General features: G+C 51.1%; 1 protein-coding gene, 1 long non-coding RNA gene and 1 pseudogene across 2 annotated transcripts in view; 1 reads left to right on the top strand and 2 right to left on the bottom strand.

Annotated features, from left to right (window-relative positions):
• Positions 1 to 127: 127 nt before the first annotated feature.
• LOC147118981 (uncharacterized) lies at positions 128 to 26445 on the bottom strand. The gene is made up of 2 exons (XR_015077972.1): positions 26253 to 26445; positions 128 to 1871 (listed from the first exon to the last, which is right to left on the bottom strand). It is a non-coding gene; the product is annotated as an uncharacterized LOC147118981 (long non-coding RNA).
• Positions 128 to 27962, bottom strand: part of LOC147118980 (uncharacterized) — a 37010-nt pseudogene continuing 9175 nt past the window's right edge.
• LOC147118979 (uncharacterized) overlaps positions 26442 to 27962 on the top strand; it is an 89026-nt gene continuing 87505 nt past the window's right edge. The window contains exon 1 of the mRNA XM_085984725.1: positions 26442 to 26541. The gene's annotated coding sequence lies outside the window, so the exon portion shown is untranslated. The remainder of the gene's footprint in view (positions 26542 to 27962) is intronic.

Genomic DNA, 27962 nt, shown 5'->3' with positions numbered 1-27962 from the left:
TGCTGTACCAGATGGGAGGGGCAACATTTGGGGACTCTCGATTCTCCATCAATTCCCATTCCCCTTCTTTCTGGTGGATAATGGAGGTGCCACTGTGTGTAATGTGCAAGTCAGTAAGAATTGTCAGTGAGGATTAATCAGCAGTTTTTAATTGGAAATGTTAATCAGTGGAACTTTTCAACAATAAATTGTAGATTTTATACCAAAGATCAATTTAGGGTTAAAATAAAATGCATAATTTTGTCAAATAATTTCTTATGAAAGTCCTAAATTAAGGGGAAAGATCACAGACAGCGGTTCTTAAAGGGACACTGCAGCCCCAACAAGTCAATCAGTTGTATATCCAGAATATTAACCCTATAACTGGGCTGGAGTTTAACATCAGCAGAAATAAACCTCAACTGTCAGGATGATTTCAGTCCTGGATGTGATTAACAGTAGCAATAACATCAGAATCTAACTTCTGCAGTCACTTGTGAACTCGCTGGTGTCTCAGCAGGTGGGATGAACGGGAGAATCCCTTCCCACACATGGAGCAGGTAAACGGCCTCTCCCCAGTGTGAGTGCACTGGTGTACAATGAGGTTGCATGAATGCCTGAACCTCTTCCCACAGTGAGAGCAACTGAATGGCCTCTCCCCAGTGTGAACTCGCTGGTGTCTCAGCAGGTTGGATGAATGAGTGAATCCCTCCCCACACACGGAGCAGGTAAACGGCCTCTCCCCAGTGTGAACTCGCTGGTGTGTCAGCAGGTGGGATGACTGAGTGAATCCCTTCCCACACACGGAGCAGGTAAACGGCCTCTCCCCAGTGTGAGTGCACTGGTGTACAATGAGGTTGCATGAATGCCTGAACCTCTTCCCACAGTGAGAGCAACTGAATGCTGAATGGTTTCTCGTCAGTGTGAACTCGCTGGTGTTGAATTAGTTCCTCACAGAAATCACAGAAACCCCACAGTGCAGATAGAGGCCATTTCGGCCCATCGAGCCTGCACCAACACATATACCACCCGATTCCCGTAACCCCTACACCAACACATATCCCACCCTATCCCTGTAACCCCACGTATTTAATCCCCCTAACATTAAGGGTCAATTTATCATAGCCAATCAACCTAACCCGCACATCTTTGGACTGTGGGAGGAAACCGGAGCACCCGGAGGAAACCCACGCAAACACGGGGAGAATGTGCAAACTCCACACAGTCACCCGAGGCCGGATTCGAACCCGGGTCCCTGGCGCTGTGAGGCAACAGTGCTAACCACTATGCCACCGTGCTGCCCGGTTCCTCAGAGCTTTTAAAGCAGTTCGCACAGTCGGAGCATTTAAAAGGTCTCTCGTCAGTGTGAACTCGCTGGTGTGTCAGAAAGTTGGATGACTGAGTGAATCCCTTCCCACACTCTGAGCAGGTGAACAGCCTCTCCCCAGTGTGACTGCGTCGATGAGTTTCCAGCTGGGACGGGTAATTAAATCCCTTCCCACAGTCCCCACATTTCCATAGTTTCTCCATGGTTCGGGTGTCCTTGTGTCTCTCCAGGTTGGACGATCAGTTGAAGCCTCGTCCACACACAGAACACGTGTACGGTTTCTCCCTGCTGTGAATGGTGCGATGTTTTTTCAGGCTGTGTAACTGGTTAAAGCTCTTTCCACAGTCAGTGCTCTGGAACACTCTCACTCGGGTGTGTGTGTCTCGGTGCTTTTCCAGTCACACTGATGTTTGAAATCTTTTCCCATGGACAGAACAGACAAACATTTCTCCTTCCACATTCAAAGGTCAATGATATTCAGGTCCAGATGAATTGAGTGACTCTCAGATCTTGATGTGATGTTTGGTTTGAGTTTCCCGTCTGTAAATCCTCCCCTTCTAATACCCTGTAAAAGGAGTTTACAAAAGTCATCACTGTAAGTACAGGATAGAAATACAGAACAGACAATTCTAGTTTGTGTACAACATTCTTTCACACATGGGGATTCTATCCCTGGGACTGTACATGGTGATCACTGAACACAAAACCCAGGCTGTTAATCATTTTCAGCTACTGCACTTAGCGTGTGTCCCACAGCATCTCTCTCACTTTTAATGTGTGAATAGAGCATCACGCCTGCAAACCTGGTTTTAAATTGAAATTCACTCACCAAATGTATTTAACAAAAGATGAACAAGTAAACCCATCACAGCCCACTAATCCAGCTCGACATTCACAGGAGGAAGCCTGTTATCTAACTCCTCGAATGGATGAAATAAAGAAAGATCCCAAATGTAAGAGTCCCTCGAATCCTTTGTAAAGAACTTTCAAATCCTGACCGGTTCCTTCCTTATTCTAGAATTCCCCATCCTTGTGGGAGTCGATATTGGTCAAAAAATGCTAATTGGACATTTTTAACTGATTTTTCTCTTTGAGTTTTTCAAGCTGACCAGGTCCTTCACTCAGAGAATCTCCAAGGAGACTCTTTGATTTAAACACAGCTCTCCCCACTTTTATATCCGGGATTAGTTACCGGGAATTTATATACCTGACCACTGAAATTGAAAAGGGGCCGTGATATACAGACTGAACCAATCACACAGCTCGGTGTCAGACTGAATTATACCGCTCTCTAGCCTGTAACCGATGAAACTTGTAACACTGAGGCTGAAATTGCACTTGCGGATGCCGGGTTCCAACACTTGGACTGTACATGGGGATTCCGACCCTGGGACCGTACACCGGGATTCCGACCCTGGGACCGTACGTGGGGGATTCCGACCCTGGGACCGTACGCGGGGAATTCCGACCCTGGGACCGTACGCGGGGAATTCCGACCCTGGGACCGTACGCAGGGGATTCCGACCCTGGGACCGTACGCGGGGATTCCGACCCTGGGACCGTACGCGGGGATTCCGACCCTGGGACCGTGCGCGGGGATTCCGAACCTGGGACTGTACCTGGGGATTCCAAACCTGGGACTGTAAATGGAGATTCGAACCCTGGGACTGTACCAGGGTATTCCAACCCTGGGACTGTAAATGGGGATTCCAACCCTGGGACTGTAAATGGGGATTCTAACCCTGGGACTGTACCTGGGGATTCTAACCCTGGGACTGTACATGGGGATTCTAACCCTGGGACTGTACATGGGGATTCTAACGCTGGGACTGTACATGGGGATTCTAACCCTGGGAATGTACATGGGGATTCTAACCCTGAGAATGTACATGGGGATTCTATTCCTGGGACTGTACCTGGGGATTTTCACCCTGGGCCTGTACCTGGGGATTCTAACCCTGGGACTGTACATGGGGATTCTAACCCTGGGACTGTAGATGGGGATTCTAACCCTGGGAATGTACATGGGGATTCAAACCCTGGGACTGTACATGGGGATTCTGACCCTGGGACTGTACATGGGGATTCTGACCCCGGGACTGTACATGGGGATTCTAACCCCGGGACTGTACATGGGGATTCTGACCCCAAGACTGTGCATGGGGATTCTGACCCCGGGACTGTATATGGGGATTCTAACCCCGGGACTGTACATGGGGATTCTAACCCTGGGACTGTACATGGGGATTCTAACCCTGGGACTGCACATGGGGATTCTAACCCTGGGACTGTACATGGGGATTCTGACCCTGGGACTGAACATGGGAATTCTGACCCTGGGAATGTTCATGGGGATTCTAACCCTGGGACTGTACATGGGGATTCTAACCCTGGGACTGTACATGGGGATTCTAACCCTGGGACTGTACTTGGGGATTAGAACCCTGGGACTGCACATGGGGATTTTAACCCTGGGATTGTACATGGGGATTCTAACCCTGGGACTGTACATGGGGATTCTAACCCTGGGACTGTACATGGGGATTCTAACCCTGGGACTGTACATGGGGATTCTAACCCTGGGACTGTACATGGGGATTCTAACCCTGGGACTGTACATGGGGATTCTGGCACTGTACATGGGGATTCTAACTCTGGGACTGTACATGGGAATATTAACCCTGGGTCTGTACATGGGGATATTAACCCTGGGTCTGTACATGGGGATTCTAACCCTGGGACTGTACATGGGGATTCTAACCCTGGCACTGTGCATGGGGATTCTAACCCTGGGACTGTATATGGGGATTCTAACCCTGGGACTGTACATGGGGATTCTAACCCTGGGACTGTACCTGGGGATTCTAACCCTTGGGACTGTACATGGGGATTCTAACCCTGGGACTGTACATGGGGATTCTAACCCTGGGACTGTACATGGGGATTCTAACCCTGGGACTGTACATGGGGATTCTAACCCTGGGACTGTAGATGGGGATTCTAACCCTGGGACTGTACATGGGGATTCTAGCCCTGGGACTGTACATGGGGATTCTAGCCCTGGGACTGTACATGGGGATTCTGACCCCGGGACGGTACATGGGGATTCTGACCCCGGGACTGTACATGGGGATTCTGACCCCGGGACTGTACATGGGGATTCTAACCCTGGGACTGTACATGGGGATTCTAACCCTGGGACTGCACATGGGGATTCTAACCCTGGGACTATAGATGGGGATTCTAACCGTGGGACTGTCCATGGGGATTCCGACCCTGGGACTGTACATGGGGATTCAAACCCTGGGACTGTACATGGGGATTCTAGCACTGGGACTGTACATGGGGATTCTAACCCTGCGACTGTACATGGGGATTCTAACCCTGGGTCTGTACATGGGGATTCTAACCCTGGGACTGTACATGGGGATTCTAACCCTGGGACTGTACATGGGGATTTTAACCCTGGCACTGTACATGGGGATTGTAACCCTGGGACTGTACATGGGGATTCTAACCCTGGGACTGTACATGGGGATTCTAACCCTGGGACTGTACATGGGGATTCTAACCCTGGGACTGTACATGGGGATTCTAACCCTGGGACTGTACATGGGGATTCTAACCCTGGGACTGTACATGGGGATTCTAACCCTGGGACTGTACAGGGGGATTCTAACCCTGGGACTGTACAGTGGGATTCTAACCCTGGGACTGTACATGGGAATTCTAACCCTGGGACTGTACATGGGGATTCTAACCCTGGGACTGTACATGGGGGCAGACCTCTGAATGAATGAAAGATTTGCATTTCTATGGCACCTTTCACAACCTTGGATATCCCAAAGCGATTTATAGCCAATGAAGTACTCTTTGAAGTGTAGTCACTGTTCAGCGTAGGGCAGGCGACAGCCAGTGTGCACACAGCAAGCTCCCGCAAACAGCAATGTGATAATGACCAGATAATCTGGATTTTTTTAATGATGTTGATTGAAGGGTAAATATTGGCCAGGACACCGGGGATAACTCCCCTGCTCTTCTTTGAAATAATGTCCTGGGATCTTTTACATCCTGAGAGAACAGACAGGGCCTCGGTTTAACGTTGCATCTGACAAAACGGTACTTCTGACAGTGCAGCACTCCCTCAGCACTGCACTGGCGAGTCAGTACAGATTTTTGCGCTCAAGTCTCTGGAGTGGGTTTTGAACCCACAACCTTCTGGGGCTCTTTTACAATTCTATGACATGTAAACTCTCTGCTTGGCACTTACCAGCGCCTTCAGGAGAAATGGTGAGAAATGCCGTGTGGAGAGTGAGGATACAATAACTGAGACATTGATTGTCTCTCCCGGACACTGGGACCTGGTTGGAAGCAGACACTGAAGCCCCGCCCACTATGTTCCTGTACTAAGATGGCCACGCATGCACTCTGTTACACAATGAATCAAAATGGCGTCGCACTAGAACATTCCGCCCTCCTTTACAATGATGGCGACCATTAACCTGGGTCTGTTAGCGGAAGAAATCCCCGCAGCTGCAAACACAGGATTTTCAGATTAATATTCAGGGCTTCCGGCCTACCCCAGTTGTTTAGAAAGCCGCCTCACCTGCCTAGCGGACCATTATTCTTCTGCGCTCCTCGATTCTTACCCGCTGCGGAATCGCGTTCCCGGCTTCGGTTCCTCTCCGTCTGTCCGTCTCCAGTATCGCACTGTGTATGCTCAATATACCCTCCCCTACCGCGCCTGCGCACTGGGCTCCTGCAGTCTGGGGGCGGCACATTGCCCACCACGGGAAATGCTGGGTAAAAGCCCCCAGAAAGACCAGATTAGTGACCAGAACATGATTTACTGTGATTGCATCGAGGACTGAACCATGTTCATTCCAGCAGTTATGGTTTGTTTCTGCTGATCTTAATAACCTGTGCTGAAGATTAATATTCTGTAAATAGTGAATAAATCAGCTTTGTTTCAAACACACAGTGTGTCAAATATTTGATTTCTCCATGATAAGAGAAGAATAATTAATGATATGTTATTGACTGTTTAATTTTTGGGCCTTTACTTACTATGGATTATTTCCGTTCTCATCTAGTTCACCTTCTATCACATCAAACCCCAAGCTTGCTCCGTTTGAGTACATGACTTGTGGGTGTCATAGACTGAACTGTAGTGTCTCACTTACACTCATCTTCACACCACAGGGACTGGAGTGCATCACAAGTAATTAAATGTTAATTTAATTTATTAAGTTTTCTTTAATGTTTTGTGGTGGAGGCCACAAAGGGACAATAACACAATGTGTACCCAGTGCTGTTATATGTACCTAACACAATTCACTTTGTATAGCAATGCTGTGGTATGTACATGCTGGGTTGGGTTATTGGTGCAGGGGCCCTTTAAGAGTGTCGGGCCCTAGAAGAGTGTGGGGTTACGCGATGACTCATCAGCCCCTGCTTGTAACCCTGCACGGGGCTGAGGTTGTTCAGTCCGTGTGGAGATGTGATTAAAGCAGGACACGTTTTGTCCTTTACCTAAAGAAAGTCTCAGCCTGTTGATTTCTGTCGATCCCAACATTGGTGACCCCGCTGCTCCTTTGGACGATTCCAAAGGCCTCTTCTGAAATGGCGACGAACGCCGTTTCCATCAAACTACCCGAGTTTTGGGAACAACAGGCTGCCGCTCGGTTTGCCCAGGCCGAGGCTCAATTTGCAATCCGGGACATCGCTGCGGACATCACGAGGTACTACTTTGTCGTCTCTGCTCTCGGCAGCTCCACCGCGGCCAGAGTCGTGAACCTGCTCGAAAACGACACGCTTAAGGCGCACCTTCTACGGACTTTCGGCCTCACCGAAGCCGAACACGCCCGCCGGCTCCTCTCCCTGCCCGGGCTTGGTGATTCCAAGCCCTCGGAGCTGATGGACCACATGCTGACCCTCCTGGGCACACACACACCGTGTTTCCTCTTCAAGGAACTGTTCCTCCAGCAGCTACCAGGTCAGGTACAGTCGGCGCTAGCCAACTCTTCTATTACCGATTTCCGCGACCTGGCCAAGAAGGCCGACCAATTTTTTTCTGCCGGGCAACAGTACTGCACGGCCACACGGAGCCCTACCCCCACTGATACAGCCCAACGGCAGCAACCCTCAGGCCTCTGCTTCTACCATGCACGTGCCGGCCCCCATGCAGTTTCCCCGCGTCGAAGCAAACTAAAGACCACTCGTCGGTTGCTATGGCTGTCGGCCGTTCAGGCAGCTTGTTGTTTGTTACAGACTCCGACTCCGGGTGTCGTTTCATTTGCGACATGGGCGCCCAGGTGAGCATCCTGCCCGCGTCATCCATAGACATCCAAGGGGGGAACCACGACCCCGTCCTCGAAGCCACCAACGGCAGTTCCATCCGTACCTTCGGGACACGGAACGTAGCGCTTTGTTTGGGCGGGCAATGGTTCACCTGGGACTTTGTCACAGCAAAAGTATCCACCCCCCTCCTCGGCGCTGACTTCTTCTGCGCCAATGGCCTTTTGGTGGACGTCAAGAACCGACGTCTCATCAACGCTGAAACCTTCAGCTCACTCCCGTGTTCCCTCAGTAGGTCCAACACGATGCTGTTGTCCAGCGCACTCGCGGCCTCCGACGAGTTTTCCCGTCTCCTCACCCAGTTCCCAGACCTTACGAGACCCACGTTCTCGTCCGCCACCACCAAACACGGGGTAGAACACCACATTTCGACCACCGGTCCGCTCGTCTACGCCCACGCTCGGCGCCTCGACCCAGGGAAGCTCGCCATCGCCAAAGCCGAGTTCGACACCGTGGAGCGCCTCGGCATCATCCACCGGTCGAACAGTCCATGGGCTTCACCCCTCATTGCCCCGAAACCAGGCGGCGGGTGGCGCTCGTGTGGAGACTACCGGCGCCTCAACAATGCGACGACCCCCGACCGCTATCCTATCCCACACATCCAGGATTTCTCCGCCTGCCTGGCTGGGAAAGTGGTATTCTCGAAAGTGGACCTCGTCCGAGGTTATCACCAGGTCCCTGTCCGGCCGCAGGACGTTCCGAAAACTGCGGTGATCACCCCGTTTGGGCTATTCGAATTTCTCCGCATGTCATTTGGCCTCAAAAACGCCGCACAGGCTTTTCAACGCCTCATGGACACGTTACAGGACCTGACGTTCCTGTTCGTATACCTGGATGACATCCTCATCGCCAGCGCCTCCAGGATGGAACATGTGTCCCACCTCCGGACTCTTTTCGAACGACTCAGCCAACACGGCCTAATCGTCAACCCGGCCAAGTGCCAGTTCGGGCTGTCCTTGATCGACTTTCTCGGGCACTGCATCACGAAGGATGGGGCGGTGCCACTCCCATCGAAAGTGGAGGCCATGATGGACTTCCCGCGGCCCCTCACTGTTAAGGCCCTACAGGAGTTTTTGGGCATGGTGAACTTTTACCATCGTTTCGTCCCCCGAGCAGCCCAGCTTATGCGGCCCCTTTATGAGGCCCTCAAAGGCAAGCCCGACAAACTCACCGTCAACTGGTCTGAGGAGATGGCCGCTTTCACAGACACGAAGAGGGCCCTGGCCAACGTGACCATGCTGGCGCGCCCGATGCACCGATCGCGCTCACCACCGACGCCTCGGATTACGCGGTCGGTGCCACCCAAGAACAGTGGGTCAATGGCGCCTGGCAGCCGCTCGCCTTCTTCAGCCGGCAGCTCCGCCCTAACGAGCGGAAGTACAGCACATTTGATCGCGAGCTCCTCGGCCTCTACCTCGCTGTCCGACACTTCTGTTTCCTGTTGGAGGCCCGCCCGTTCACGGCGTTCGTGGACCACAAACCGTTGACCTTTGCCATGGCCAAAGCCTCTGAGCCGTGGTCGGCCCGTCAGCAACGCCACTTAGCCTTCATTTCGGAATTTACGATGGACATCCAGCATGTGGCTGGGAAAGACAACCCCGTTGCCGACTGCCTCTCCCGAGCCGTCGCCAGCGCCGTACACCTCGGAGTCGACTACACCTGCATGGCGGCCGACCAGGCCTACAGAACGGCGGTCACGGGCCTTCAACTCGCAGACGTCGCATTCGACGCTGCCGGCACTACACTCCTGTGCGATGTCTCCATTGGGCAGCCACGTCCCGTCGTGCCCGAAGGGTGGAGACGGCAAGTATTCGACGCCATCCATAATCTTTCCCACCCGGGCAGGAAGCCGTCGCAGAAACTGGTGGCGGCCAAATTCGTCTGGCACGGGCTCAGGAAAGATGTGCGCGACTGGGCCAGCACCTGTGTGGTATGCCAACGCTCCAAGGTACATCGCCATACCAAGGCCCTGTTGGCGCCTTTCGCAGTACCCGAGAGGCGGTTCAACCACGTTAACGTGGACTTGGTAGGGCCCCTGCCACCCTCCCGCGGGTTCACCCACCTCCTCACAATGGTCGACAGAACCACCCGATGGCCGGAAGCCGTCCCGCTGTCTTCGATGACGGCCGCCGACGTAGCTCGGGCGTTCATTAGCACTTGGGTCGCCCGGTTCAGCGCCCCATCTGACATTTCCTCTGACCGGGGGCCCCAGTTCACGTCAGAGCTCTGGAACGCCGTCGCCCAAGGCCTCGGGTTGAAACTCCACCGCACCACAGCATACCACCCTCAGGCTAACAGGTTGTGCGAACGGTTCCATCGCTCCATGAAGGCCGCACTCCGAGCCAGCCTCCGAGACGATGGCTGGATCGACAGACTTCCGTGGGTCATGCTGGGACTCAGGACCGCTCCCAAGGAAGACCTCCAATCCTCGTCCGCCGAGCTCGTCTACAGACAGCCGCTGCGGGTTCCCGGGGATTTCGTCCCCAACACAACGGAACCTTGGTCCGCAGCCCATCAGCGGTCCGACCTTCTAGACAACGGCAAGGTTTTCGCTCCGGTGACAACGTCGCAGCACGGCCTCCCGCAGTCCCACTCGACCTTCGTGCGGTGGAGTAAGTTTTTGTCCGCCACGACGCCCACCGGGGACCTCTGCAGCCACCCTACAATGGGCCATTCCACGTCTTGGAAACCAGGGGACAAGACCTTCGTCGTAGATGTCGGCGGCAAGCTGGACTGCATTTCCGTCGACCGCCTCAAGCCGGCCCACCTGGATCTGGACCAACCCGTTGAGTTGGCACAGCCCCCGAGACGGGGCCAACCTCCGCTTTCCACGCCCTCCGTTCACCACCAAGCGCCTGAGGTCCCCCCGACATCGAGGAGCCATTTCAACCGATTGATCCGGCCCCGACGACTGACATTGCCAGTACTTGTGAATTCTGGGGGGACGTATGTGGCGGAGGCCCCAAAGGGACAATAACACAATGTGTACCCAATGCTGTTACATGTACTTAGCACAATTCACTTTGTATAGCAATGCTGTGGTATGTACATGCTGGGTTGGGTTATTGGTGCAGGGCCCTTTTAAGAGTGTCGGGCCCTTTAATAGTGTCGGGTTACGTGATGACTCATCAGCCCCTGCTTGTAACCCTGCACAGGGCTGAGGTTGTTCAGTCCATGTGGAGATGTGATTAAAGTAGGACACGTTTTGTCCTTTACCTAAAGAAAGTCTCAGCCTGTTGATTTCTGTCGATCCCAACAGTTTTAAGTTAAGTTAGTTTATTTGTTAGCACAAAAGAGTACACTCAGCTGCAATTCCTTTGAACCATAGCTTTATAGAACTATCTTGCATAAGTTTTGAAATGTGTTATCATCTGTATCTGTATTTGTATTACCCTTTGTGGATTTGATTCAGTAAAACTCCTCCACACGTGCTGCATGTGATAACCTTTGAAATGTTCTGATCTTTGTAATAGTAATATCTGAGCTTGATGGTCTTGTTGTTGATTTAATTTCTTGTTACCAACATACCTTGCACTCTTTCTTTAATCGAGTTAATTGTTTCAAATACTTCCATTATCAGGTCTTTAACTCCTCCATTGATCCCTGTCAATGATCCTTTGTTAGGGGCTGGGGTTAGGGTGTAGGGTTAGGTGTTAGTGGTTGGGGTTAGTGGTTATTGGTTAGGTTTGGGGTTAGTGGTTGTGGCTCGTGGTTATTGGTTAGGATTGGGACTAGTGGTTGGGGCTCGTGGTTATTGGTTAGGATTGGGGTTAGTGGTTGGGGTTAGTGGTTATTGGTTAGGATTGGGGTTAGTGGTTGGGGTTAGTGGTTATTGGTTAGGATTGGGGTTAGTGGTTGGGGCTAGTGGTTATTGGTTAGGATTGGGGTTAGTGGTTGGGGCTAGTGGTTATTGGTTAGGGTTGGGTTTAGTGGTTATTGGTTAGGATTGGGTTTAGTAGTTGGGGCTAGTGGTTATTGGTTAGGATTGGGGTTAGTGGTTATTGGTTAGGATTGGGGTTAGTGCTTGGGGCCAGTGGTTATTGGTTAGGATTGGGGTTAGTGCTTGGGGCCAGTGGTTATTGGTTAGGATTGGGGTTAGTGGTTGGGGGTAGTCAATTGGAGGTTAGGCTTAGGATTTAGTGATTAGGGTTCGAACCACTATTAACAGCATCTTTTTTCATTTCATTTTTTTTAACCTCACACAGACGAGTCACAAAACAGCCTCATGAATTGTTCATTTAAGGAACATTCTTTCTGGCTGGAGCCTGATTTTTTCCTCTTCTTTCACATCTCTACATTTCTCACGGAAAAAGACATCAGGGACATTAGACTTTGGGATTTGGGGACAAGAACAGGCGGATCCAGGTGTTGGGCTGGTTACATCCAATCATCAGCCTGCCTGAAAAAGGCTTCTGAAAATAATCTGTCACCATCTGATTCCACCGTCATATCTTCATCCATTACCCACCTTTTGCCCTCATTAAAGCAGGTTTCACCACCATGACCATTCTCCATACTGAGGCTCTCTGATTTCCATTTATCGTCTCAGTGTAAGTGGTCCCTGGATTTGGTGTCCACATTCTTTTCCAGCCATTTTGAGATGTCCCTTACCCTGACACCAGAAAGGCAACACACCCTTCAGGACTCTCGATCCTGACTGTAAAGACTACTATCTATCCTTCTAATTATAGAATCCCCTATACGACAATGTTTCCACTCTGCTCCTCCACCCCATGGACAGCCTCCTGTTCCACGGTGCCTTGGGCAGCATTCTAGCTGTCCTTCCCAGTCTTTCTCCTGATCCTCACTGGTATTGAGTACTTTGTACCTGTTGGACAGGAGCAGTGTCTGCTGGACTTCCTTCACTACTTCTCCTACATTCCCCTTACCCGGCTGACTGACAGTCACACTCTCCCCTTCCTGCACCTGTGCTTTCTTCTGGTGTGTGACTGTACTCGAGTAAATTATCCAGTAATTCCTGCTCCTCCCTTATATGTCAGAGTGTCTCTAGCTCGGACTCCAGCTCACCGACTCTGAGCTGGAATGTCATGAGGCAGAGATATTTGCTGCAGATGTGGCCGTCTGGGACAATCTCGTCGTTCACAAACTCCCACATACTACAATTCCCACACACTGCCTGGTCTTTATTAATGAATGAATGAATTTATTTTTTGTTATCTGCAGTTTATTTCTTGAACTGTGATCAATTACTTCGCTGTTTATCAGTTATGAGCATCTTTAAAAGTAGTTAGAATTTAATCACTTACATCGTTTTCCTTTGACTTACACTTACTTGCACCGCGGCCACGTTCACGCCCGGGTGACCCTGGAGATGGAGCACGCGGTGTCCGCCGGCACACTCGAGGCCTTCCGAGACCGGTGGGCATCACGGGGAGTGGAGTGCATCATCACCCCAGACAACCACATTTTAATTTAATTTGTTAAGTTTCATTTTAAAGTTTTATTAGTTACAGTTTATTTGTTTAAGTGTGCATGAAAAAGAGTACACTTACTTGCACTAATAAATCCTTACTAAGTCAAGCTTAACCACTAAAGAGACTAAATGCACTAAGGAATATCAATGCACTTACCAATATACTTATGTTAATTTGCTCAGCTGTCTGTTGATTATGATAGAAACATAGAAGATAGGAGAAGTAGGCCATTCGGCCCCTCGAGCCTTCTCCAGAATTCAATGAGATCATGGCTGATCATCCAAACTCAGTACCCTGTCCCTGCCTTCTCTCCATACCCCTTGATCCCTTTAGCCTTAAGAAATATATCCAACTCCTTCTTGAATATATTTAATGAATTGGCCTGTACTGCCTTCTGTGTTGAGAATTCCACAGGTTCACCACTCTCTGGGTGAAGAAATTCCTCCTCATCTCTGTCCTAAATGGCCAACCCCTTATCCTTAGACTGTGACCCCTGGTTCTGGACTCCCCGACCATCGGGAATATCCTTCCTGCATCTAGTCTGTCTAGTCCTGTTAGAATTTTATAAGTTTCAATGAGATCCCCTCTCATTCTTCTAAACTCCAGCGAGTGTAAGCCCAATCAACCCAATCTCTTCTCATACGTCATTCCTGCCATCCCAGGTATCAGTCTGGTGAATCTTCGCTGCACTCCCTCCATGGCAAGAACATCCTTCCTCAGATAAGGCAACCAAAACTGCACATAATACTCAAGGTGTGGTCTCATCAAGGTCTTGTACAACTGCAGCAAGACATCCTTGTTCCTGTACTCGAATCCTCTCGCTATGAAGGCCAACATACCATTTGCCTTCTTAACCGCCTGCTGCACCTGCATGCTTACCTTCAGCAACTGGTGCACAAGGACACCCAGGTCTCGTTGCACTTCCCCTTCTCCCAATCTATTGCCATTCAGATAATAATCTGCCTTTCTGTTTTTGCCACCAAAGTGGATAACCTCGCATTTATCCACATTATACTGCATCTGCCATGTATCTGCCCAATCACCCAACGCGTCCAAATCATGCTGAAGTTTCTCGGCATCCTCCTCACAGCACACATGCCCACCCAGCTTTGTGTCGCCTGCAAACTTGGAGATATTACATCTAGTTCCCTCGTCTAGATCATTAATATATATTGTGAATAGCTGGGGTCCTAGCACCGAGCCCTGCGGTACCCCACTAGTCATTGCTTGCCACTCAGAAAAGACCCGTTTATTCCAACTCTTTGCTTCCTGTCTGCCAACCAGTTCTCTATCCAAGTCAGTACCTTGCCCCCAATCCCTTGTGCTTTAACTTTACACACTAATCTCTTATGCGGGACCTTATTGAAAGCCTTCTGAAAGTCCAAATACACCACATTCACTGGTTCTACCTTATCTATTCTACCAGTTACAACCTCAAAAAATTCCAGTAGATTAGTCGAGCACGATTTACCTTTTGTAAATCCATGTTGACTTTGTCCGATCCTGTCACTGTTTTCCAAGTGCTCTTTTATAATGGACTCTAGCTTTTTCCCCACCACCGATGTCAGGCTTACTGGTCTATAATTCCCCATTTTCTCTCTACCACCTTTTTTGAATAGTGGGGTAACATTACCTACCCTCCAATCCATGGGAACTGTTCCAGAGTCTATCGAATTTTGGAAGATGACCAGCAATACATCTACTATTTCTAGGGCCACTTCTTTAATTACCCTAGGATGTAGATTATCAGGCCCTGGGGATTTATCGGTCTTCAATCCCATCAATTTCCCTACAAATACTGATTTCATTCAGTTCCTCCCTCTCATTAGACCCTATGTTCCCCGACATCTCTGGGAGGTTATTTGTGTCCTGCTTTGTGAAGACAGAACCAAAGTATGGATTTAATTGGTCCGCCATTGCTTTGTTCCCCATTATAAATTCCCCTGATTCTGACTGCAAGGGACCTACGCTTGACTTCACCAATATTTTTCTCTTCACATATCTATAGAAGCTTTTACAGTCAGTTTTTATGTTCCCTGAAAGCTTACTCTCATACTCTATTTTCCCCCTCTTAATTAATCCCTTTGTCCTCCTTTGCTGAATCTTAAACTGCTTCCGATGCTCAGGTGTGCTGCTTTTTCTGGCCAATTAAATGTCCTCTCCTTGGATCTTATGCTATCCCTAATTTCCCTTGTTAGCCACAGTTGAGTCACCTTTTTTGTTTTATTTTTATGCCAAACAGGGATGAACAAATTCTGTAGTTCATCCATGCGATCTTTAAATGTTTGCCATTGCCTATCCACTGTCAACCCTTTAAGTAATATTCCCCAATCCATCCTACCCACTTGCACCTCATACCATTGTAGTTTCCTTTATTTAAATTCAGGACCCTAGTCTCGGAGTCAAATACTTCACTCTCCATCTTAATGAAGAATTTGATCATATTATGATCGCTACGCCCCAAGGGGCCTCACACAAGATTGCTAATTAATCCTTTCTCATTACATAATACCCAGTCTAAGATGGCCTGATCTCTAGTTGGTTCTATGACATATTGGTCCAGGAAACCATCCTGTATACACTCCAGGAATTCCTCCTCCACAGTATTGTTACTAATTTGGTTAGCCCAATCTATATGTAGATTAAAGTCACCCATGATAACAGCTGAGCCCTTATTGCACGTTTCTCTAATTTCCCATTTAATGCCATCCCCAACCTCCGCATTACTGTTTGGGGGTCTGTATACAACTCCCACTAACGTTTTCTGCCCCTTCGTATTTTTCAGCTCTACCCATACAGATCCACATCATCAGAGCAAATATCCTTCCTTACTATTGTGTTAATCTCCTCTTTAACCAGCAATGTTACCCCACCTCCTTTTCCTTTTTGCCTGTCTTTCCTGAATATTGAATACCCCTGGATGTTGAGTTCCCAGCCTTGGTCACCCTGGAGCCATGTTTCTGTAATCCCAATCATATCATATCCGTTTACATCTATTTGCGCAGCTAATTCATCCACCTTATTACGAATGCTCCTCGCATTAAGACACAAAGCCTTCAGGCTTGTAATTTTAAACACTCTTACACCTTTTAGAATTATTATTTACTGTGGCCATGTTTGATTTAAACCCTTGATTTCTCTGACTGCCACTTTTGCTTTTCTCCTTCCTATCTTTTGCTTCTATCCTTGTTTCCCTTTCCTCTGTCTCCCTGCACAGGTTCCCAACCCCCTGCCATTTTAGTTTAAAGCCTCCCCAACAGCACTAGCAAACACTCCCCCAAGGACATCGGTCCTGGTCCTGCCCAGGTGTAAACCGTCCAGTTTGTACTGGTCCCACCTCCCCCAGAACCGGTTCCAATGTCCCAGGAATTTGAATCCCTCCCCCTTGCACCATTCCTCTAGCTACGTATTCATCTGAAATATCCTTCTATTTCTACTCTGACTAGCACGTGACACTGGTAGCAATCCTGAGATTGCTATCTTTGAGGTCCTATTTTTTAATTTACCTCCTAACTCCCTATATTCAGCTTTTAGGACATCATCCCGCTTTTTACCTATATCGTTGGTACCTATATGCGCAACGACAACTGGCTGTTCACCCTCCCCTTCCAAAATGTTCTGCAGCCACTCAGACATCCTTGACCCTTGCACCAGGGCGGCAACACACCATCCTGGAGCACTGCTGCCTCACAGCGCCAGGGACCCGGGTTCGAATCCGGCCTCGGGTGACTGTCTGTGTGGAGTTTGCACATTCTCCCCGTGTTTGCGTGGGTTTCCTCCGGGTGCTCCGGTTTCCTCCCACAGTCCAAAGATGTGCGGGTTAGGTTGATTGGCTATGATAAATTGACCCTTAGTGTTAGGGGGATTAAATATGTGGGGTTACTAGGGTGGGATGTGTGTTGGTGTAGGGGTTACGGGGATCGGGTGGGATATGTGTTGGTGCAGGCTCGATGGGCCGAAATGGCCTCTATCTGCACTGTGGTGATTCTGTGAAATTCTGTGAAGAAACACCTATCTATTCCTCTTACAATAGAATCCCCTATTACTATAGCTCTCCCACTCTTTTTCCTCCCATCTTGTGCAGCAGAACCACCCACGGTGCCAGGAAGTTGGCTGCTGCTGTCTTCCCTCGATAAGCCATCTCCCTCAACAATATCCAAAGCGGTATATCTGTTTGAGAGGGGGATGGCCACAGGGGACCCCTGCACTACCTGCCTGCACCAACTACTCTGCCTGGCGGTCACCCATTCCCTTCTTGCCTGTGCAGCCTTTATCTGCGGTGTGACCAACTCATTAAACATGCTATCCACGACGTCCTCAGCATCGCGAATACTCCAGTATGTATCCATTCGCAGCTCCAGCGCCGCAATGCGGTCTGCCAGTAGCTGCAGCTGGATACACTTCCCGCACACATGGTCGTCAGGGATACAGGAAGTGTCCCTGCTTTCCCACATAGTGCAGGAGGAGCAAACCATGCACCGAGCTGTACTGCCATGACTTACCCTTTAATTAATTCAAATTAAATTAAATCAAATCAATCCCACCAATTACACTACAATTAAATGATATACTCAAGGGCCCTTGTTTAGGTGACAATAAGGTGGCTGATGGAGTATAATGTGAGGAAATGTGAGGTTATTCACTTTGGTAGGAAGAATAGAGAAACAGAATATTTTTTAAATGGTGAGGAACTATTAAATGTTGGTGTTCAGAGAGATTTAGTTGTCCTCGTGCAGGAAACACAAAGTCATGAGGGGTCTGGACAGAGTAGATAGAGAGAAACTGTTCCCACTGGCAGAAGGGTCGAGAACCAAAGGATACAGATTTAAGGTGATTGGCAAAAGAACCAAAGGCGACGTGAGGGAAAACTTTTTTACGCAGCAACGGAAGTGGTGGAAGTGGAGACACTCAATGTTTTCAAGGGGAGACTGGATAGGCACTTGAGGGAAATAAACTTGCAGGGCTACGGGGATAGAGCAGGGGAATGGGACTGACTGGATTGCTCTACAGAGAGCCGGCACGGATTCGATGGGCCGAATGGCCTCCTTCTGTGCTGTTATTACTCTGAGTGGTTAGGATCTGGAATGCACTGCATGAAAGGGTGGTGGAGGCAGAGTCAATCACGGCTTTCAATCGGGAATTGGATAAGTACCTGAAAGGGAAAAAAATGCAGGGCTACGGGGAAAGGGCGGGGGAGTAGGACTAGCTGAGGTGTTCTTGCAGAGAGCCAGCACAGGCTCGATGGGCTGAATGGCCTCCTTCTGTGCTGTAACCATTCTCTGATTCTATAAAAGTTAGCATGCAGGTACAGCAAACAATTAGGAAGGCAAATGGCATGTTGGCCATTATTGCAAGGGAGTTGGCGTACAAGAGTAAGGAAGTTTTATTACAATTGTACAGGGCTCTGGTGAGGCTACACCTGGAGTACTGTGCACAGTTTTGGTCTCCTTATCTAGGAAGGATATACTTGCCTTGGAGGTGGTGCAACGATGGTTCACTAGATTGATTCCTGGGATGAGAGGGTTGTCATATGAGGAGAGATTGAGTAGATTGGGCCTATACTCGCTGGAGTTTCGAAGAATGAGAGGTGATCTCATTGAAATATACAAGATTCTGAGGGGATTGACAGGGTAGATGCTGAGACGTTGTTTCCCCTGGCTGGAGAGTCTAGAACTAGGGGTCAGAGTCTCAGGATAAGGGATTGGCAATTTAAGACTGAGATGAGGAGGAATTTCTTCACTCAGAGGGTTGTGAATCTTTGTAATTCTCGATACCAGAGGGCTGTGAATGCTGAGTCTTTGAGTATATTCAAGGCTGAGAGAGATAGATTTTTGGACTCTAGGGGAATCAGGGGATATGGGGTTCGGGCGAGAAAGTGGAGTTGAGGTCGATGATCAGCCATGATCTTATTAAATGGGGGAGCAGGCTCGAGGGGCCGTATGGCCTACTCCTGCTCCTAATTCTTACGTTCTTATAACCTCATGGCCCAGCATACCCCTCACTCCTCTATCATCATCAAACCAGAGGACTAACCCTGATTCAAAGAGGAGTGCAGAAGTGCATGCTGGGAACAGCACCAGGTGTACCTGAAATGAGAAGCCAACTTGGTGAAGCTAAAACACAGGACTACATGCATGCTAAACAGAGGAAGCAGCATGCCATAGACAGAGCCAAGCAATCCCACAATCAAAGCATCAGATCAAAGCTCTGCAGTCCTGCCACATCTAGTCACGAATGGTAGTGGACAATTAAGCAACTAACAGGAGGAGGAGGCTCCATGAACACCCCCATCCTCAATGATGGCGGAGGCCATCATATAAGTGCAAAGGACAAGGCTGAATCATTTGTAACAATCTTCAGTCAGAAGTGTCGAGTGGATGATCCTTCTCTACCTGCTCCTGAGTCAACAACAACAACTCGCATTTATATAGCGCCTTTACTGCAGTAAAATGTTCCCAGGCTCTTCACAAGAATGTTATCAGACAAAATGTGACACCAAACCACGTAAGGAGATATTAGGACAGGCAAAACTCTTGGTCAAAGAGATCGTTTTTAAGGATCATCTTAAAGGAGAGAGGCAGGTAGGTTTTCTGAATCTCAGACCTGTGGGCCTCGGCAGCTGAAGGCACGGCCGCCAATAGTGAAGCAATAAAAATCGGGGATGCACAAGAGGCCAGAATTAGAGGAGCGCAGATATTTTGGAGGGTTGTAGGGCTGGAGGAGGTTTCAGAGATGGGGAGGAGCAAGGCCATGGAGGGAATTGAAAACAAGGATGAATGTTTTAAATTTGAGGTGTTGCTGGATAGGGAGCCAGTGTAGGTCGGTGAGCACAGGGGTGATGGGTGAACGAGACTTGGTGTGAGTCAGGAGAGGGGCAGCAGAGTTCTGAAGGAGCTGAAGCTTACGGAGGGCGATAGATGGGAAGCTGACTAGGAGAGCATTGGTATAGTCGAGTCTGGAGGCAAAAAAGGCAGGGATGAGGGTTTTAGCAGCAGATGGGCGGAGGCAGAGGCGGAGTTAGGTAATGTTACGGAGCTGGAAGGAGGAGGTGTTGGTAACAGAGAGAATATGTGGTCGGAAGCTCAGCTCAGGGTCAAATGGGATGTCGAGGTTGTGAACAGTCTGGTCCAGCCTCAGACAGTCGGCAGGAAAGGGATGGAGGTGGTCGCTCGGGAATGAGAGAGTGGCGGGGGCCTTATAGGCCTGAGCATTAATCCACCCCCCCGGGGAAAGGGCTCCCTCGGCCTGAGCATTAATCCACTTCCTGGGTAAGGGTTCCCTAGGCCTGAGCATTAATCCACTTCCTGGGTAAGGGTTCCCTAGGCCTGAGCATTAATCCACTTCCTGGGTAAGGGTTCCCTAGGCCCGAGCATTAACCCACCCCTGGATAAGTGTCTCGGAGGTCCGAACATTAATCCACTTCCTGGGTAAGGATCCTGTAGTCCCGAGCATTAATCCATCCCCGGGGAAAGGCTCCCTAGGTCCGAGCATTAATCCACTGCCCCCGGGGAAGGGCTCCCTAGGCCCGATCATTAAACCACTTCCTGGGTAAGGATCCTGTAGTCCCGAGCATTAATCCATCCCTGGGGGGAAGGCCCCATTGGCACGAGCATTAATCCACACCCTTAAATCCTACCCTCTAAATTCTGTTTTGTGGCCATCTTTCCATCCATTCTGATACCTGACCGTTGACCCCACACAGCCTAACCTTGGTTATCTTGTGGACTGTACATACTGCAGACACAGTGCATCAATGTTGGAGGGGATAGATATTGTGGCAGATGCGCTGATGAAGTGGATTTCTCTATCCCGTGTGTTTTGGTGGGTCGCTGATGGTGTTTTTCACCTCTTTCCACCTTGAAAAAAATTGCTGCCAGCTTATTAAAGCCATTAACAGCTTATGTAGGAAACAAAAATGGTGCCTCAAAAGTTTCCCTCTAAATAACAGGTCTGCACTGAAGTTAGAAAACAGAGTTAGTAAATATTTAGCAATTAAACCAGACTGGGCGGGGCCTGAGGTACGAGTTAATAACTGAAAAGTGGCGGCCAGCGTACTTCACACGATGGCGGAGGGCCCGGGCATGTGGGTTTCTGTATAATTTATTCATTGATTTTGTTCATTGCCTCTCCGGCCCCAATCTCGATGGAATGATTTAAAAAACATTCTGCTCACTAATTACAGCTTACAATGGCGGGGTGGTTTCCCAGAATACCCCGCGCGGCAGAATGTGCCCCATCAATGACAACAGGAGCCCAGTGCGCAGGCGCAGGACCGGGCGGTGCACTGAGCATGCGCAGTGCCAGTGTCGGCGATGGTCTGCGGCGGAAGAGACGCTCTCAGGAGGCGGTAGGAGATTGTGGGCTCGGGGAGGAATTGGAGCCGCGGGTGGGCTGGGAAGCTAAATAAACACCTGGTGTAGGCCTCAGGCCCCGAATAAGAGCCCACAGGCCCAGTGTTTGCCCCGCGGTGACAGGCCTGGGTCAGCGGGGTCACTGGCTGCCATCTTGGACAGGGCGGGATCACGGCGCATGCGCAGCCATCTTGGCCAGGAACAGAGAGTGGGCGGGGCTTCAGGGTCCCAGTGACCAGGAGAGACAATCATTGACTCATTGATTTTATTCTCACTCTGCACACAGCAGGTGTAGAACTGAACCCAACCAGAGTAGAGGGAGGGGGGGAAAACTGGGAGTGGAGGAAAGAAATGTTGGAGATGGTGCGATGGGTTTGGATTTCAGCACAGGGAGGAGGGAGTGTGTGTGGGACGGGGATTTACAGCTTTGGGGGGAGCAAGGGAGGAAAGAATGTTCCATAGAAACTAGAATTGTCTGTTCTGAATTTCAATCCTGTACTTAGTGATGACTTTTGTAAACTCCTTTTACAGGGTGTTAGAAGGGGAGGATTTACAGACGGGAAACTCAAACCAAACATCACAACAAGATCTGACAGAGTCACTCGATTCACCAGGACCTGAATATCATCGGCCTTTGAATGTGGAAGGAGGAATGTTTGCCTGTTCTGTCTGTGGGAAAAGATTTCAAACATCAGTGTGACTGGAAAAGCACCGAGACACAGACACCCGAGTGAGAGTGTTCCAGTGCACTGACTGTGGAAAGAGCTTTAACCAGTTACACAGCCTGAAAAAACATCACACCATTCACAGCGGGGAGAAACTGTACACGTGCTCTGTGTGTCACGGTAGGGCTAGGTCACTGAAGGATGAAGGAGGCGAGTGTGTAGTGGAGAGTCAGGGTCGGGCTAGGTCACAGGGATGAAGGAGGCGAGTGTGCAGTGGAGAGTCAGGGTAGGGCTAGGTCACTGAGGGATGAAGGAGGCGAGTGTGCAGTGGAGAGTCAGGGTCGGGCTAGATCACTGAGGGGTGAAGGAGGCGAGTGTGCAGTGGAGAGTCAGGGTCAGGCTAGGTCACTGAGGGGTGAAGGAGGCGAGTGTGCAGTGGAGAGTCAGGGTCGGGCTAGGTCACTGAGGGATGAAGGAGGCGAGTGTGCAGTGGAGAGTCAGGGTCAGGCTAGGTCACTGAGGGATGAAGGAGGCGAGTGTGCAGTGGAGAGTCAGGGTCGGGCTAGGTCACTGAGGGATGAAGGAGGCGAGTGTGTAGTGGAGAGTCAGGGTCGGGCTAGGTCACTGAGGGATGAAGGAGGTGAGTGTGCAGTGGAGAGTCAGGGTCGGGCTAGGTCACTGAAGGATGAAGGAGGCGAGTGTGCAGTGGAGAGTCAGGGTCAGGCTAGGTCACTGAGGGATGAAGGAGGCGAGTGTGCAGTGGAGAGTCAGGGTCGGGCTAGGTCAGTGAGGGATGAAGCAGGCGAGTGTGCAGTGGAGAGTCAGGGTCGGGCTAGATCACTGAGGGGTGAAGGAGGCGAGTGTGCAGTGGAGAGTCAGGGTCAGGCTAGGTCACTGAGGGATGAAGGAGGCGAGTGTGCAGTGGAGAGTCAGGGTCGGGCTAGGTCACTGAGGGATGAAGGAGGCGAGTGTGCAGTGGAGAGTCAGGGTGGAGCTCGGTCACTGAGGGATGAAGGAGGTGAGTGTGCAGTGGAGAGTCAGAGTCGGGCTCGGTCACTGAGGGATGAAGGAGGCGAGTGTGCAGTGGAGAGTCAGGGTGGAGCTCGGTCACTGAGGGATGAAGGAGGTGAGTGTGCAGTGGAGAGTCAGGGTCGGGCTAGGTCAGTGAGGGATGAAGGAGGCGAGTGTGTAGTGGAGAGTCAGGGTCGGGCTAGGTCACTGAGGGATGAAGGAGGCGAGTGTGTAGTGGAGAGTCAGGGTCGGGCTAGGTCACTGAGGGATGAAGGAGGCGAGTGTGCAGTGGAGAGTCAGGGTCGGGCTAGGTCACTGAGGGATGAAGGAGGCGAGTGTGCAGTGGAGAGTCAGGGTCAGGCTAGGTCACTGAGGGATGAAGGAGGCGAGTGTGCAGTGGAGAGTCAGCGTCAGGCTAGGTCACTGAGGGATGAAGGAGGCGAGTGTGCAGTGGAGAGTCAGGGTCGGGCTAGGTCACTGAGGGATGAAGGAGGCGAGTGTCTAGTGGAGAGTCAGGGTAGGGCTAGGTCACTGAGGGATGAAGGAGGCGAGTGTGCAGTGGAGAGTCAGGGTAGGGCTAGGTCACTGAGGGATGAAGGAGGCGAGTGTGCAGTGGAGAGTCAGGGTCGGGCTAGGTCACTGAGGGATGAAGGAGGCGAGTGTGCAGTGGAGTCAGGGTCGGGCTAGGTCAGTGAGGGATGAAGCAGGCGAGTGTGCAGTGGAGAGTCAGGGTCGGGCTAGGTCACTGAGGGATGAAGGAGGCGAGTGTGCAGTGGAGAGTCAGGGTCGGGCTAGGTCACTGAGGGATGAAGGAGGCGATTGTGCAGTGGAGAGTCAGGGTCGGGCTAGGTCACTGAGGGATGAAGGAGGCGAGTGTGCAGTGGAGAGTCAGGGTCGGGCTAGGTCACTGAGGGATGAAGGAGGCGAGTGTGCAGTGGAGAGTCAGGGTCGGGCTAGGTCACTGAGGGATGAAGGAGGCGAGTGTGCAGTGGAGAGTCAGGGCAGGGCTCGGTCACTGAGGGATGAAGGAGGCGAGTGTGCAGTGGAGAGTCAGGGTCGGGCTAGATCACTGAGGGGTGAAGGAGGCGAGTGTGCAGTGGAGAGTCAGGGCCGGGCTAGGTCACTGAGGGATGAAGGAGGCGAGTGTGCAGTGGAGAGTCAGGGTCGGGCTAGGTCACTGAGGGGTGAAGGAGGCGAGTGTGCAGTGGAGAGTGAGGTTCGGGCAAGATCACTGTGGGATGAAGGAGGCGAGTGTGCAGTGGAGAGTCAGGGTCGGGCTAGGTCAGTGAGGGATGAAGGAGGCGAGTGTGTAGTGGAGAGTCAGGGTCGGGCTAGGTCACTGAGGGATGAAGGAGGCGAGTGTGTAGTGGAGAGTCAGGGTCGGGCTAGGTCACTGAGGGATGAAGGAGGCGAGTGTGTAGTGGAGAGTCAGGGTCGGGCTAGGTCACTGAGGGATGAAGGAGGCGAGTGTGCAGTGGAGAGTCAGGGTCGGGCTAGGTCACTGAGGGATGAAGGAGGCGAGTGTGCAGTGGAGAGTCAGGGTCGGGCTAGGTCACTGAGGGATGAAGGAGGCGAGTGTGCAGTGGAGAGTCAGGGTAGGGCTAGGTCACTGAGGGATGAAGGAGGCGAGTGTGCAGTGGAGTCAGGGTCGGGCTAGGTCAGTGAGGGATGAAGCAGGCGAGTGTGCAGTGGAGAGTCAGGGTCGGGCTAGGTCAGTGAGGGATGAAGCAGGCGAGTGTGCAGTGGAGAGTCAGGGTCGGGCTAGGTCACTGAGGGATGAAGGAGGCGAGTGTGCAGTGGAGAGTCAGGGTCGGGCTAGGTCACTGAGGGATGACGGAGGCGAGTGTGCAGTGGAGAGTCAGGGTCGGGCTAGGTCACTGAGGGATGAAGGAGGCGAGTGTGCAGTGGAGAGTCAGGGTCGGGCTAGGTCACTGAGGGATGAAGGAGGCGAGTGTGCAGTGCCGTGTCAGGGTAGGGCTAGGTCACTGAGGCATGAAGGAGGCGAGTGTGCAGTGGAGAGTCAGGGAAGGGCTAGGTCACTGAGGGATGAAGGAGGCGAGCGTGCAGTGGAGAGTCAGGGTCGGGCTAGGTCACTGAGGGATGAAGGAGGCGAGTGTGCAGTGGAGAGTCAGGGTCGGGCTAGGTCACTGAGGGCTGAAGGAGGCGAGTGTGCAGTGGAGAGTCAGGGTAGGGCTAGGTCACTGTGGAATGAAGTAAGTGAGTGTGCAGTGGATAGTCAGGGTAGTGCTAGATCACTCACTGGTTCCCCTCCCTCTCCTGAAGGTGCTGACTCTGGCTGGGTTCAGTTCGACACTCACTGGATCCCCTACCTCTCCTCCCCTGAAGGTACAGACTCTGGCTGGGTACAGTTGTACACTCACTGGATCCCCTCCCTCTCCTCCCCTGAAATTGCTGATTCTGGCTGGGTTCAGTTCTACACTCACTGATTCCCCACATTTCGTAGACAGCTTCAGGCATGTTGTGAAACACACACACAGTTGAAGCACATTAATCTGATGCAAGATCACTTTCACACAAGCAGGCAGCGGTGTGGAGCCTCCTGAGAGATGGCCCCTTTACAGCCAGTATTTACAGGAGCTGGGACATGGAAAAGAGTCTAATTAAAATCAGTCATATATATTTGTTAATTATAAATAGTAACTTCTCCATCATTTACAGACACTTCCTGACAAGTCTCCATTTCCAGACGCTCCCAGACCTGTCACCATTTCCCCATCATTTACAGACGCTCCCTGACCAGTCACCATTTCTCCTCCATTTACAGACGCTCCCTGACTTCCTGCCTCTCCCGGAGTTTGGCGCGGGGCCCCTTTGCTGAGCGAATCGGGAGAAACCGGGAAGCGGCGAGCGGATCATGTTGAGTGTTTTAATGATGGGGCCTGGGGCCGCACTCGGGGTGTGAGCAGCCCGTGTCCCCCCGGGGTTCATGAACCCGCTCCCTGAGCTCGGGGTGTGAGCGGCCCGCGTCCCCCCGGGGTTCATGAACCCGCTCCCTGAGCTCGGGGTGTGAGCGGCCCGCGTCCCCCCGGGGTTCATGAACCCGCTCGGGGTGTGAGCGGCCCGCGACCCCCCGGGGTTCATGAACCCGCTCCCTGAGCTCTCTTACCTGATGTGTCAGCGGCTGCTGCCAAGGTCCGCGCATGCTCAGTTCACAGGGCGCGGGTGATTGACGGGAACTCCGGACCAATCGGAAGACCGGGGCGGGTCTGGAGGACCCAGCGGGCGACGGGTCCTCCAAACAATCGTAGTGTGTGAGGGGCGGGCTTGACCTTTAAACCAGAACAACAGATGGTGAGCTGAGCATGCGCACTCGGATCCTGTCGGACGGAGTCAGCGCGGGGCATTCCGGGGAAAGGGCTTGGTGTCGGTTCCAGAGTCGCGATCGGTGACGCAAAGTGAGTTTTCTCCGCTCCGATTGGGTGGAGAATCGCGCGGGGAGGGGTGGATCGGGAGAAAATGAAGAGAAATAGAAAAACCTGAGAGTCCGCGAGGCCCCGGACCGAGCCCAGTCAGTCGGAAGGTACACGTGATCTCCTCGGGGCACGTGACCCGGGCCCGCGGCCTGATTGACGGGAGCTTCTGACCAATAGGGAGCGAGCGGTGCGGGGCTCTAGGAACGAGCCGGCGGCGGGTCCTCCAACCAATCGGGGAGCCCGAGGGGTGGGACTAGCGCCGGCGGATTGTCTGATCCGCAGGGCAGCGACGTTCGACCCGAAACGTCAACTCAAATTTCTCTCCACGGATGTTGCCTGACCTGCTGAGTTTTTCCAGCATTTTCTGTTGTTATTTCTCCAGTCCCTTGTTCAGGGCCCGGGGCCAGGGGAGGCTGTGGGCCTTTATTCCCCTTATTGGACACAAGGCTCTTTGTCTCACAACACACTGGCTCAGGTTTTAATACAGACTTTTTAAATTCATCAATAAAAGCAGATAAACCCCGTGGAACAAAATATCTAATATTTGGGAGTAAAAATACTGTTATTTTTCCTCTGTGGAATTTGTTCGTTTCAGACAATAACAACGATTTGTATTTATATAACGTCTTTAATGTCGTAAAATGTCCCAATGCGCTTCACGGGAACGTTATAAAACAAAATTTGACACTGGGTACAAACCAAGCATATTCCCATAAGGAGGAAAGATGGGGCGTCCAAAGCTCGAGCTCCCTGGATGACAAAGGATATCGAGGTTAGAATAAAACAGGAAAAAGGAGGTTTACGACAAATGTCAGGTACAGGTACAGAATACAGTCAAAAACCAGGAGAATACAGAGAGTGTGGGGAAATTGAAAAAGGATATATGAAAGAAAGACTTGCATTTATATAGCGCCTTTCACGACCACTAGACATTCACAGAATATTCACAGAAACCACACAGTGCAGATAGAGGCCATTTCGGCCCATCGAGCCTGCACCAACACATATCCCACCCTATCCCCGTAACCCCACGTATTTAATCCCCCCAACACTAAGGGTCAATTTATCATAGCCAATCAACCTAACCCGCACATCTTTGGACTGTGGGAGGAAACCGGAGCACCCGGAGTAAACCCACGCAAACACGGGGAGAATGTGCAAACTCCACACAGACAGTCGCCCGAGGCTGGATTCGAACCCGGGTCCCTGGCGCTGTGAGGCAACAGTGCTAACCACATCTCAAAGCTCTTTACAGCCAATGAAGTACTTTTGAAGGGGAGTCACTGTTGTAATGTGGGAAACACGGCAGCCAATTTGTGCTCAGCAAGCTCCCACAAACAGCAATGTGATAATAACCAGATTATCTGTTTTTGTTATGTTGGTTGGCCAGCACACCGGGGATA

This window comes from Somniosus microcephalus, chromosome 4 (assembly GCF_052327205.1).
Source record: "Somniosus microcephalus isolate GS21.2 chromosome 4, FLI_Smic_1.0, whole genome shotgun sequence".
NCBI lineage: Eukaryota > Metazoa > Chordata > Chondrichthyes > Squaliformes > Somniosidae > Somniosus > Somniosus microcephalus.
This window is presented reverse-complemented; position numbering and strand designations above follow the sequence as displayed.